The sequence below is a fragment of the Podarcis liolepis genome (assembly GCF_965112155.1).
Source record: "Podarcis liolepis genome assembly, chromosome: 16".
Classification (NCBI taxonomy): Eukaryota; Metazoa; Chordata; class Lepidosauria; order Squamata; family Lacertidae; genus Podarcis; species Podarcis liolepis.
In genome coordinates this window covers 9892468-9905027 of record NC_139567.1, presented here as the reverse complement: position 1 = coordinate 9905027, position 12560 = coordinate 9892468, and the positions used below count along the sequence as shown (strand labels likewise).

The 12560-nt window shown below is 46.9% G+C and overlaps 1 protein-coding gene across 1 annotated transcript in view; it reads right to left on the bottom strand.

Moving 5' to 3' along the window:
• ADGRA2 (adhesion G protein-coupled receptor A2) overlaps positions 1-12560 on the bottom strand; it is a 115524-nt gene that overhangs the window by 101360 nt on the left and 1604 nt on the right. The window lies entirely within an intron of this gene.

Genomic DNA, 12560 nt, shown 5'->3' with positions numbered 1-12560 from the left:
CCTGCCCAAAGACTGACTGCAAGCGGAGCCAAGACACACATCTTTTATGAGCAAGATCAGCCCTCCATCCAACAATAAGGTCAAATTTGTGGCTTTGAATCCTCTTCTCCCTAAATTGTGCCCAGAAACCATTTCATGAAGTGGAACTGAGCTAGAATATTTTTTAAGTGCCTGTGGGAGGGTCCTTGAGGCTTGCAACCATTATGTGGCTACATGTGGCTGTTCTTCTGTGCCAGAACTTTTCTTTTTGAGAGTGGGGAGGTGTTGGCCAGCGTTCACATTGCCCAGCAATCATGGTGCAAATGATTCAGGGATTTTCCTGAATCGGCTGTCTTCTGACATGCCAGCTCCCTCACCTCCCAGGATACAGCTGGTTAGGAATCTACTGTAATCCCTCCACCACCACAGACTGGCTCTTAGAACATGCAGAAAAACCACTTTTGTTGTGATCCACTAACATTGCTGGGGGTGAAAGGCTTGCCCAGGTGGAAGCTGATTCCCAGTGCATTTCCAGCTGCACTGGCTCCCGGTGGAGTACAGGGTCAGATTTAAGGTGCTGGTTTTGACCTTTAAAGCCCTTCACGGCCTAGGACCCTCGTACCTACGGGACCGCCTCTCCCGGTATACCCCACGGATGACCTTAAGGTCCATCCTAAGGTAAGGTAACACCCTAGAGGTCCCTAAGGAAGTCAGATTAGCCTCAACCAGAGCCAGGGCCTTTTCAACACTGGCTCCGGCCAGGTAGAACGCTCTGTCTCATGAGACCAGGGCCCTGCGGGATCTGATTTCTTTCCGCAGGGCCTGTAAGACAGAGTTGTTCCGCCTGGCCTTTGGCTTGGAGTCAATTTTATTCCCTCCCCCCTTTTCTTTATCCTTTCGCCTCCACTGATGAGGCTGCATTTTAATGTTTTGTGCACACTGTTTGTGCACACTTTACACTAGGACATGCATTTTGGTACACATTACTTCACTGCAGAACTGCACTGCAAATTTCAGAGAACAGCAGATTTTGAAGGAGGGCTGCATTTCAGTTCTACTATTGTTTCAGAGAGTTAAATGCAAGCTGAATCACATTTCTCCCGCATCCCTGGTGCCAAGCTTTAGAAGAACTATCCCTCAGAGGCAAGCTTGCTCTAGCACGCAAGAAGTCACACTATTCTTGCATCCTGGCCATAGTGGCAGAAGACCCATCATCAACAGTCTCTCAGGATTTGCAAAAGCCAATTCCTACGTTTTCTCTCTCCCCACACACAAAAGAAAAGCTCATAGCCCAATAAAGAAGCAAACATGCAAACAAACAAACAAACAAACAGCTGGAAATTCATCAAGAATGGATCAGGCAAGAGAAAGACGCAAAACAGGCCTCAGTTCAAGTAGGCCTGGAAATTGGTCGTAAGATGAAGCTATCTTCTTTTCCCTCCCACCCCTCTCCCCGCCCACCAACAGTACCTAACCCCTCCTAGACAATACGCAATTTCAGAGCAATCACGCTGCGTCCATAAACGAGGCCGGGCTCAAGAATTCCACATCTGGAAGAGGTTTGAGCTCTCCTGCGTGATAGACAGCGCGGCTGGCTATGACCTTATACAGCTATCTGTCTCTTGTTAGGAATACAGTACTTTTTCCATTAAGCTATTAGCACAGAGGTCAGCCAGAGAAGGAGGGAATTAAAGCCTTGTTAATACATGCCCAGATAGGTCCAGCAACCTCACAGCAACTCCAGACAAGACATCGCAAGCTGCCTGATGGGCAGGACCAACAGCAGCACGCCAGCCCTGTGTAGGCCCAGATCTTGCAGCTGGAAGAAGATTGTGGCCAATGTCCGTCCCCTCCATTGCAGAAAGAAGCTGGTCTCACTCACTCCAACCATTCCAGATAAGGACGTTCCCCTCTCTCCACCCCAAAATATCCCAGACAGTGGAACTCCCTCCTCACAAAGACGCCTCTGCCACAAACACTTTACATCTTTTGTCAGCTACTAAAGATGCTCCTGCATGGGACGCGGGTGGCGCTGTGGGTAAAAGCCTCAGTGCCTAGGACTTGCCGATCGAAAGGTCGGCAGTTCGAATCCCCGCGGCGGGGTGAGCTCCCATTGCTCGGTCCCAGCGCCTGCCAACCTAGCATTTCGAAAGCACCTCAAAGTGCAAGTACATAAATAGGGACCGCTTACTAGTGGGAAGGTAAATGGCATTTCCGTGTGTTGCGCTGGTGCTGGCTCGCCAGATGCAGCTTGTCACACTGGCCATGTGACCCGGAAATGTCTCCGGACAGCGCTGGCCCCCGGCCTCTTACGTGAGATGGGCGCACAACCCTAGAGTCGGACATGACTGGCCCGTACAGGCAAGGGTACCTTTACTTTTACCTTTAAAGATGCTCCTGTCTACCTTGGTCTTTGGATGTGAAGCATGTGTTTTTGTAGTCCTTCCTATGAATAGTGTCATTATCCATTGTATCTGTTTTGTGCTTTGATTGCTGCTTTACAGTTTGTTCATTAATCATTATTTTGTAATTGTACTCTCCTTCATGCAACTTGCCTTTGAGTCAAGGGAAGGAACACCAGAAATTAAAAAAAATATTCTGGCTTATCATAATTTATCTGGAATGAGCAGTGTATTGGTGCACCATTGGTGCCCGACTGATACCACTTCACTCCTTGCATGAGCAGGATGAACAAACCAGGAATCCTTGGCTGTCCATTGCATCCAGACCAGAGGCAGTGGTTTGTTCCCCTCTAACAAGCCTTGGGGATGCGGGTGGCGCTGTGGGGGATGCGGGTGGCGCTGTGAGTTAAACCACAGAGCCTAGGGCTTGCCGATCAGAAGGTCAGCGGTTTGAATCCCCGCAACGGGGTGAGCTCCATTTGCTCGGTTCCTGCTCCTGCCAACCTAGCAGTTCGAAAGCATGCCAAAAAGTGCAAGTAGATAAATAGGTACCACTCCGCCGGGAAGGTAAATGGCGTTTCCCTGTGCTGCTCTGGTTCGCCAGACCGGCTTAGTCATGCTGGTCACATGACCCAGAAGCTGTTTGCCGGCTCCCACGGCCAATAAAGCGAGATGAGCACCGCAAACCCAGAGTCGGCCACGACTGGACCTAACGGTCAGGGGTCCCTTTACCTTTAACAAGGCTTGGTTGCTAGCCAACCTAAAGCCAGGATTTGGTGTTGCCTTCCTGAACACAGCCTGTTAGTGAGTAACAAACCATAGTCTCATCCGCTTAAGGCAGATGAGCGAAGCTTGGCCAAAAGAGCCTGACAAGTTGAATGGGAAAGGATGGAGATGCCACACTGCTGTGCTAGAACTTCAGGCCTTTCCATGAAGCTGATTTGGCTGGCGATTCAGGACAGGCAGAAGGAAGTACTTTTCCCGCATGGCACAGAGCTAGCTGATGAAATTCACTGACAAACAGTTTGACCGTCGGAGCTTAGATGGTTTCAGTAGAGGAATAATGTTTATGGAGACCAGGTGCATCGGTGGCTATTAGCCACAGTAGCTAAATGGAACCTCCAGTCTACCACTGAATCCCAGTTGCCTTTTGGGGAAACAATCCAGATGGGCTGTTGATGGCATGTCCTGCTATTGAGCTTCCCAAAAGCATCTTCCTAGCTATTATATGAAGCAGGGTGCTGGCCTTTTAAGTTTGGTCCAGAAGGGCTCTATAATCTTTGTATAGAATCCAGGTTTTGGAATATTGGAGTGGTGAAATATAATAGTATGAAATGGCCTCCCTTAATCAATATTCCTTTGTCAAATAAACACAAAATCATACAGCAAAGATGCTTTTTGAGGCCTCATCCCAATTTATGGCCACTATGCTGTCAAGAAACTATGTGTTATTTTTTTCTCTTTTTTTTTACAATAAAAGGCACAGAGAAGATCTAGTCTTAGCCAACATATTGTATTTGTAGGTGTGGCTGACTCAGAAATTAGCCACAGTTGCTGTTAAGTTGTGGGTGAACATATCAGACGACACAGCGATTCTTCAAACAGCTCTTGTTTATTCACAAGCCAGAACAGAACTGAACTGAAGGGTTCAGCCAGCCTGCTTATATAGAGCTCCACTAGAACGCAACAGTAATCATTTTCTGTAACTATCCAATCAGTGAACGTCACTTTCAATCCCTTATTTGCATATGTGGACCTGAGTGAAAACTATCTACAGTATCCCCCTGCTGGCCCAGGGTGAGAACTTCAGTACATAACAGTTGCTAAGAGTCTTTGACAACAAAAAAAGCATGTGGCTCTCACAGCTGGAGAATGCACTGGGCCACCTGTGCAAAAGTAAAGGCTTGTTAACTGGAAAGCAACCTGCAGCAAGAGGATTAGCAAGGATTGAGACACCCATGCCATGTAACTGAAATCGTAAACCATGTTTTGGAGTAATCCAGATAACAGCTTCCTGCCATGGTTCAGAGCCAAACCTGGGGGAAATGTACTGGAGGGAAACCAAGTTCCTTCTCCTCCACCCACTCCCTGCCATAGAGTCATTCCATGGCTTAAATGGCTTTAAAAGGGGATTAGTCAAACGCAGAGAGGAGGAGGACGATACCAATGGCTCTCCTATAATTATATACCAATAGCGAACTCATTTGCCACATGGGGATCCTTGTGTAGCCAGAACAGAACCATCCGTGCCTCAATGCTTTGCAGAGGTGCACAAACCCAAAAGGAAGGAGGAGGGCCCTAAAACAGCTCAAAGGACAGGTAAAAGGAAGCATTTCTTCACGTAGTGCATAGTTAAACTGTGGAACTCACTCCAGCAGGAGGAAGGGACTCCTACCAACTTTATAAAGGGATTAGATAAATTCATGCAGGTTAAGGCTGTCAATGGCTATAAATGTAGAAACAGGGAAGAAAAGGAATAGAACAGAGACTGGGGGGGGGTCTGTTTGTTACTCCCAAATTTCACCTTGCCTCCATTCTCATCACAGATCATCTCCACACTAAACTCTTACCAATCATGTTCTAACACACTCTGAAGACCATTTTCACAAATGTGCTTTAGAGGACAGAGGTACACATCTTGCTTGCTCTGGCTAAAGTTGGTTCTCGGCTGAGCAGAATTTCCACTGATTGCAACAAGCATGAGTTTTTATTTTATCATTATCTTTTCATAGAATCATAGAATCATAGAGTTGGAATAGACCACAAGGGCCATCGAGTCCAACCCCCTGCCAAGCAGGAAACACCATCAGAGCACTCCTGACATATGGTTGTCAAGCCTCTGCTTAAAGACCTCCAAAGTAGGAGACTCCACCACACTCCTTGGCAGCAAATTCCACTGTCGAACAGCTCTTACTGTCAGGAAGTTCTTCATAATGTTTAGGTGGAATCTTCTTTCTTGTAGTTTGGATCCATTGCTCCGTGTCCGCTTCTCTGGAGCAGCAGAAAACAACCTTTCTCCCTCCTCTATATGACATCTTTTTATATATTTGAACATGGCTATCATATCACCCCTTAACCTCCTCTTCTCTTTTAAATCCCTCTTTTGGAAACCCAAGCCAAACTGAGAAGTAAAGCAGCAATAAAAATAGGAACTGGAAATGAACTTGGAACACCAGAATAAACATACAATCAGAGGCATTTGAATAGCTGCTGTCTGGCCAAATGATCTAAGCTCAGAAACAATGTAGGGGGCTCTGATTTAGCCCTCCTATTTGTCGTGTTTTACATCTGATCTGGCCCTGCGCAGTATCCTATATCAATTTTAAGGGTTACAGCAGAAGTCAGGCCCTCCAGATCAGCTCTGGCTCCCATCAGCTCCATCCACTCGGTTGTCCCTAAGGATGGGCAGATCCGACCATTTCAGTTTCTCTTGGCTTCTCATTTTCCCAATTTTAATTTTATTTTGCCACATTTCCACATCAGTTTGCCATTTTATTTTCAAGTCCTCATGGAAAGTTCATCAGCATTTTTGCAAAGTGGTTAGCATTTAGTGTGACTCTCACCTAACATGCACGTTTTTGCAAAGCGATTTCCCCCGATCCAATGCATTTTTGTTTTTTATCGTTGTGAACCCTGCAATCCCAGCTGACTTGGGGCTGGGGAAGCAGCAGTTACTGTCTGATGAGGGAGAGGATGCTGTCACAGGAAGAACCCTCTGAGGGAGAATGGGGTCCCTGCTCCTTTGCCTTTAGAGGCTAGGGAGAGGAAAGCAGTCCCGTCAGGAGTGGAGGCTAGACAACTGCAGAGGGAAGAGGAAGAAGCTCCCCTTCCCGTCGCCTAGAATCTGGTCCTGCCCAGGGCCATCTTAAGCATATCTGGCACCATGGTGCAAAGCTCCCTCTGGCATGCCTCCCCCATTTCCCTGAGTTTTTAGAGAGGACGGCACTGCTGGTGGGGCTGGAGGAGGCGGGCAGCAGCTGGAGGGCGGCTCCTCCAGTGGGGAAGAGGTGGAGGCTGAACGTGGCACCTCCCAGCTCAGCTGGCCACTTCGTGCCACGGTGGCCACGGCAGACAGAGGCTCCGGGTGCAGTGCTGCTTCGGCACAGCATGGTGGAGGCGGGCGAGGGTGGCAAGCTGATGCCAGGAGGCGCCACGTCTAGCCTCCGCCTCTTCCCTGGCGCCCTGCACCACTAGCCCCTATGGGTAAGACACCCCTGGTCCTGGCTGCACTGTTGGGAACAGACCCTTGGAGAAGTACTGTATGTGCCTCCATGTGCACCAGTCTCATAGGGAGAGAGAGTCTCTCAAGTGAGCATGCCCATCTTGCCTTTAAAAGTTGGTGGGAGCAGCATGATCAGTTGCTGGTACATCTTTTAAGCTTTCTTCCAATCGGGACCCTGGACAGTTGTTTTCACTAATATATATGCACATATATTACCCCAGCACATCAAGTACCGTATTTTTCGCCCCATAAGACGCACCGGCCCATAGGACGCATCAAGTTTTTTGGGGGGAAATAAAGGAAAAAAAAATATTCCCCCCCAGGCGCTTGTGGGGCAGGCAGCGGGGAGAAGCGCTCTTCTCCCCGTCGTCAGCCTCCAAATCACTTCGGGAGACAGCGGGATGGCGGCGTTCTGCCTCCCTCTGTCCCCCGACCTTGTGGGGCTGGCACTGGGGCTCTCCTGAAGCCTGGAGAGCGAGAGGGGTCGGTGCGCACCAACCCCTCTCGCTCTCCAGGCTTCAGTGAAAGCCTGCATTCGCCCCATAAGATGCACCCACATTTCCCCTTCATTTTTGGAGGGGAAAAAGTGTGTCTTATAGGGCGAAAAATACGGTATTTTTGTGCACATTACTTGGCTGAAGAACTGCATTGCAAAATCCAAAGAAATGTGAATTCCGAAGGATGGCTGTGTCTCAGAAAGTGCAAACTGAATTGAATTTCTTCCCCATCCCTAGTTGCATCCCAGCAAAATAGGGAAGGCCACAGGTTTCCCCATCCCTGCTTTCCCAAACGACCTTTAGATGATCTAGCTTCATCAATTTAACTATACTGTAATATTTAGGTGGCAATCCTATACAGTACTAAGGTCTCTGAAAGTAAGACTTACTGAACTCAGTATGGCCTGCCTGCCTTTGACTGGGGACATATGTGGCACTGTTGCACTGTGTGCTATATAATCATGAAGTCTTGTTAGCAGAACAGAAAGCTGGGAATTATTCCCTTCCTCTCCCCACCCACCCCTTTACAAGACCTGGTCCTGAGAGCAAGGTACTAATTTTTGTGTGCATCGCGCCGAGTTCACCAATGTTGAGCCAAAATTCAACTCTGATATTTCCCTGAAGTTTGCGAACACATTGAAAAATAAGCATGCAAGAACACAGTGGCATAATTTTCCATCCTCCATTAAAGGAAAATTGGCACAAAAGGTTGGTTGACTACTCCACCAGCTTCCCCATTTTTGCAAGAGGAAGTGAGAAGTTAGCAACTGCTGTTTTTGGATATCATCTCTGATTTTCATTACGTGCAATCATCAAGTTTCAAAGAGGGGCAGAATATATTTCAAGCCATAAAAGAGTGACATCTAAGCTCAGCCAAATTGTGTGCATGCTCCTGGCACTTGCAGTCTTGCAGCACACTCCTGTAACCAAACTGCTGCAAAGAAGTAGGTCCCATTGAATCCAGTGCAGTTTTAGCCCCATACAAGTGAGATTAGGATTGCAGCCTCAGTGGCGTAGCGTGGGTTGTCAGCACCTGGGGCAAGGCAAGTAATTTGCACCCCCTAACCCATGGATTTGTGCCCCCTAACCCGTGGGTTTGCGCCCCCTAACCCTAACCCCCAGATGTTGCGCCCGGTGCGGCCGGGCCCCCCTGCACCCCCCACGCTACGCCACTGTGCAGCCTTACTGCCCAGTTGCTGTAATTATTCATTGTTTATTTCCTGAAACTTTTATATGCAGCACTTGGCATCTATCTCCCCAAAAGGCTTTACATCAGTTTAAATACACAATAAATGATAAAAACAAAGACAACATAAGAAAAAACTACAGCAGTAGGAAACAATTTTTTAAAAAGCAAAACCCAAGAACTTTAGTACTGTATCCTATTTCCTAGCCCTCGACTTAGGGTTCCCTCCAGACTGGTGGGGTTTTGCAATAGTGACGCAACCATGGCAGGTTTAAACTGGACTGTCCACACACGGTTCCACTGCAATGCCTCCCCCATTATTGCCACCTGGTGGGCCACTCATGCTATATATGGTGCACCAAAAGTGGGAAAAGGAAACCAAATAAAAACACTGCAGAACATGAAAAGTTCAAGGTTTCAAACGGAAGCTGTGGAACATGCACTGGTTGGAAATGAGGCATGCCTGTGCTGAAACTTCTGGAGGTACAAACAGAACTGAAAGCAGGTTTGCATAGAATTGCCCCAGTACCATCATCAGCACAAATCTTCATAGCTGCACAATAAAAAGGACATATGGAGGGGACCTTAATTTTAATGTGCTTTAAATTTGTGCTGCAACATCATTTGTTAAGGGCACTGTTAGAAGGCTCCTCACAAAGCTCCAGTTCCCAGGGCTCTTATCAAATGACAGATCCCTGGAGACTTTAGGGGAAGGCATGGCTGCTGAAAGTGGCATAAGAATGCTTTAAATGGAGGCTGTGGATGAGACCAGAGTCCCTCCCAGACAGTACAAAAATCATGATGCGCACCTAGGATTCTGGGATAAAGAAGCAATGGCTGCTCCCAATCTCTGAAAAAACAAAGTACGGCTTCCTGACACACATGTTGAAAGGAAGATTCCAGAACTGTATTTCATAAGTTCCTGTGCTTCCATTCAAACCTTTATATGCATCGCTGGATCATTTGGAATGAATTGTTCGTGTTGAGCATTGAGTTGGTTTAGAAATCTTTTTAGACTATTGTGAAATGCCTCGTTAGCGACAGCTGCCAAGACTCCAATGTATTTATTTATTTATTTATAAAAATCTATTTCCTACCTATTTCTCCAACGAGTCTCAAGGCAGCTAACTAGGATGGTAACAGAAAGAGAACAAAAGCACAATTGCTTAAAGGCTGGAGGACCTAATATACGCTCAAGTTAGCAATATCAAACACTTTTAAGGAGTTCCTGCAGCAAGAAAACTGAGACAGCAAAGATTAACCAAATGTCTTTTCTAAAAGTTGACAGAAAAAGCTGCAGCCCTCCAGAAGCTGTTGCACTCCAAATCCCATCAGCCTCAGTCAGCACAACCAATACAGTGGTACTTCGGGTTACAGCCGCTTCAGGTTACAGACTCCACTAACCCAGAAATAGTACCTCAGGTTAAGAACTTTGCTTCAGGATGAGAACAAAAGGCGTTCTCCGGCGGCACAGCAGCCCCATTAGCTAAAGTGGTGCTTAAGGTTAAAAACAGTTTCAGGTTAAGAACGGACCTCCAGGACAAATTAAGTTCTAACCCCAGGTACCACTGTACTCAGGGATGATGGGAGTTGTAGTCCAACAGCATCTAGAAGCATCAATGTAGTAGTGTCAGACCTGAGAGACCAGGGTGCAAATGTTCACTTAGCCATGAAACTCACTGGGCAACCTTGGGCCAGTCATTGCCACTCTAACTACAGGGTGATTGTGGGAATTAAAAGGGAGGGGAACATGTACGCCAGAAAATGTGAGATATAAATGCAAATAAATAAATTAGGGGTGCCATATTTCAAAAGGACACAAAAGTCGTTTGTTTTGGGCAAAATTGTTGAGCTTGCTTTAGTTTTGCCTGAAGCTGCGCTCTCTCTCTCCCTCTCCCTCTCTCTCTCTCTGAAATTTTAAAGCTATTTTTAAGGAAATTTACCCAAATATCCAGCTATGTCCAGGAAATTAAGGACGTATGGCAATCCTAAAACAAATTCCCCTGAACAAGGCCATCCTCACAGCTGAACCACTGAAATCAATGGAATTAGGAACCTATGTGGCAAATGGGACTACTCTGAACATGGCTGCATACACACCAGACATATAAAGCATATCCAGAGCTTTTTCCCATTTTAAGAGAACAGGGGAGATGTTTGTGGTGAGTTCTGGCACCTCTTTTTATAGAAAAATAGCACTGAGCATATCTGACTCCACCAAGAGTCCTGGAAACTGTAGTTTATTAAGCATGCAGTGATTTGTGGCTCTGTGAGGGATAAACGACAGCCTTTAAATGTATGGTGCATACTCAGCCAATCACTAACATTTGATATGACTGCTGTGGAATTGACAAAATGAGAGAATATATCTAGTTGAGGGATTGGGGGACGGCGATGACACAGAGATAGACCTTTCAGGGTGCCTGCTTTCAAGGCACAAGAAGAGTCTGCCGGATCAGGCCAGGGGTCCATCTAGTCCAGAATCCTGTTCTCCATATGCCCCAGTGGGAAACCTGAGAGCAGGGCATTTTCCTCTCCTGCAGCTTCCAACAGCCTCTGACACAGAGGTGTAAAACTCTGCCCTTAGCAACGCCAAGGATGTGCCACTGTTGGAGCTGAATTTTTTCCCCTAATAAACGTATTTGTGTGTGTGCAATTTTGCCTATCGTGCACATTTTTGCAAAGCGGATTTCCCTACTATAATGCATTTTTGGTATGTTATTTTCAATAGCAGATACTTTTAAGCCTAGGCGCTGCAAGACTCAACTCTCTGTTTCAAGTTGTTTCCATCTGCCAGCAAGGAGCGAAGGACCTGGGCATCTCAGTTTACAGGTGGTGCCCCTGGGTGCAATGGCACCCATTAAGCCTCTGAACTCACTCATCCAAACTGCACTCACTGACACACAAGCACCGCTGCCATGTGGCGGCAAAGGGGGTGGCATTTTCCTCCCTTAGAAGAGCAGGGTGCTTTCCAAATCTCAGATTAATTCTACTGGATCCCATTTTTACCACGATGCCTTGGAAAGGCAAAGTGTGTGTGCAGGGGGTGAGTCAAACTGAGGGAAGCGTGACCTGTTCTGTCCCATCTTGAGAGTCCCATGGACTGCAAGAAGATCAAACCTATCCATTCTTAAGGAAATCAGCCCTGAGTGCTCACTGGAAGAACAGATCCTGAAGCTGAGGCTCCAATACTTTGGCCACCTCATGAGAAGAGAAGACTCCCTGGAAAAGACCCTGATGTTGGGAAAGATGGAGGGCACAAGGAGAAGGCGACGACAGAGGACGAGATGGTGGGATAGTGTTCTCGAAGCTACAAACATGAGTCTGACCAAACTGCGGGAGGCAGTGGAAGACAGGAGTGCCTGGCGTGCTCTGGCCCAGGGGGTCACGAAAAGTCGGACACGACTAAACGACTAAACAACAACAACACACCACTAATACATACAGTGGTACCTCTGGTTATGAACTTAATTCGTTCCAGAGGTCTGTTCTTAACTTGAAACTGTTCTTAACCTGAGGTACCACTTTAGTTTATGGGGCCTCCCGCTGCTGCCGCACGATTTCTGTTCTTATCCTAGGGCAAAGTTCTTAATCCAAGTTACTACTTCCGGGTTAGTGGAGTCTGTAACCCGAGGTGTTTGTAACCCGAGGTACCACTGTATGTACGGTAAGGTTACCAGATGTCCCCGTTTCCTGGGGACAGTCCCCGGATTTACAAATCAGTCCCCCGACAAAATCCCCTGAAGTTGAAAAATGTCCCCGGATTCATTGGGAGGGACGGGGACTGGTAACCTTAATGTACAGATGCCTCTAGGCAAGTTAAGATGGTGAGGGACTGAGGTCTCACAGTGCACCCAGTAACCCTGTAAGCGTTTTTTCTTCTTTTTTCTTTTAATGTTCAGGCCTCCAGGACACCCCTTAACACCCCCCCTGCTTTGGCCATGTGCAAATGTACCCACATATGCCTATCCGACCACTGTGATCCATAAATACTTCTAAATAAAGCATGGTCCCATTAATATTATTCAGTAACCACAATCTTCACTCCCTCGATGTGCCTGAGCATTCAGATGGCATCTCCCTCAGATGCTCTTTGCTATAATTTGAATAAATCTTGTGGAAGCTAAACATTGGGGCTTCTGGATCACCTGAAAGTCTCCCGAGATTATCCCCAGGTCCTAATAATAATGATGATGATAATAATAATAATAATAATAATAATAATAATAATAATAATAATAATAATGTAATAATTATCGGAGGATTAAGGTCAG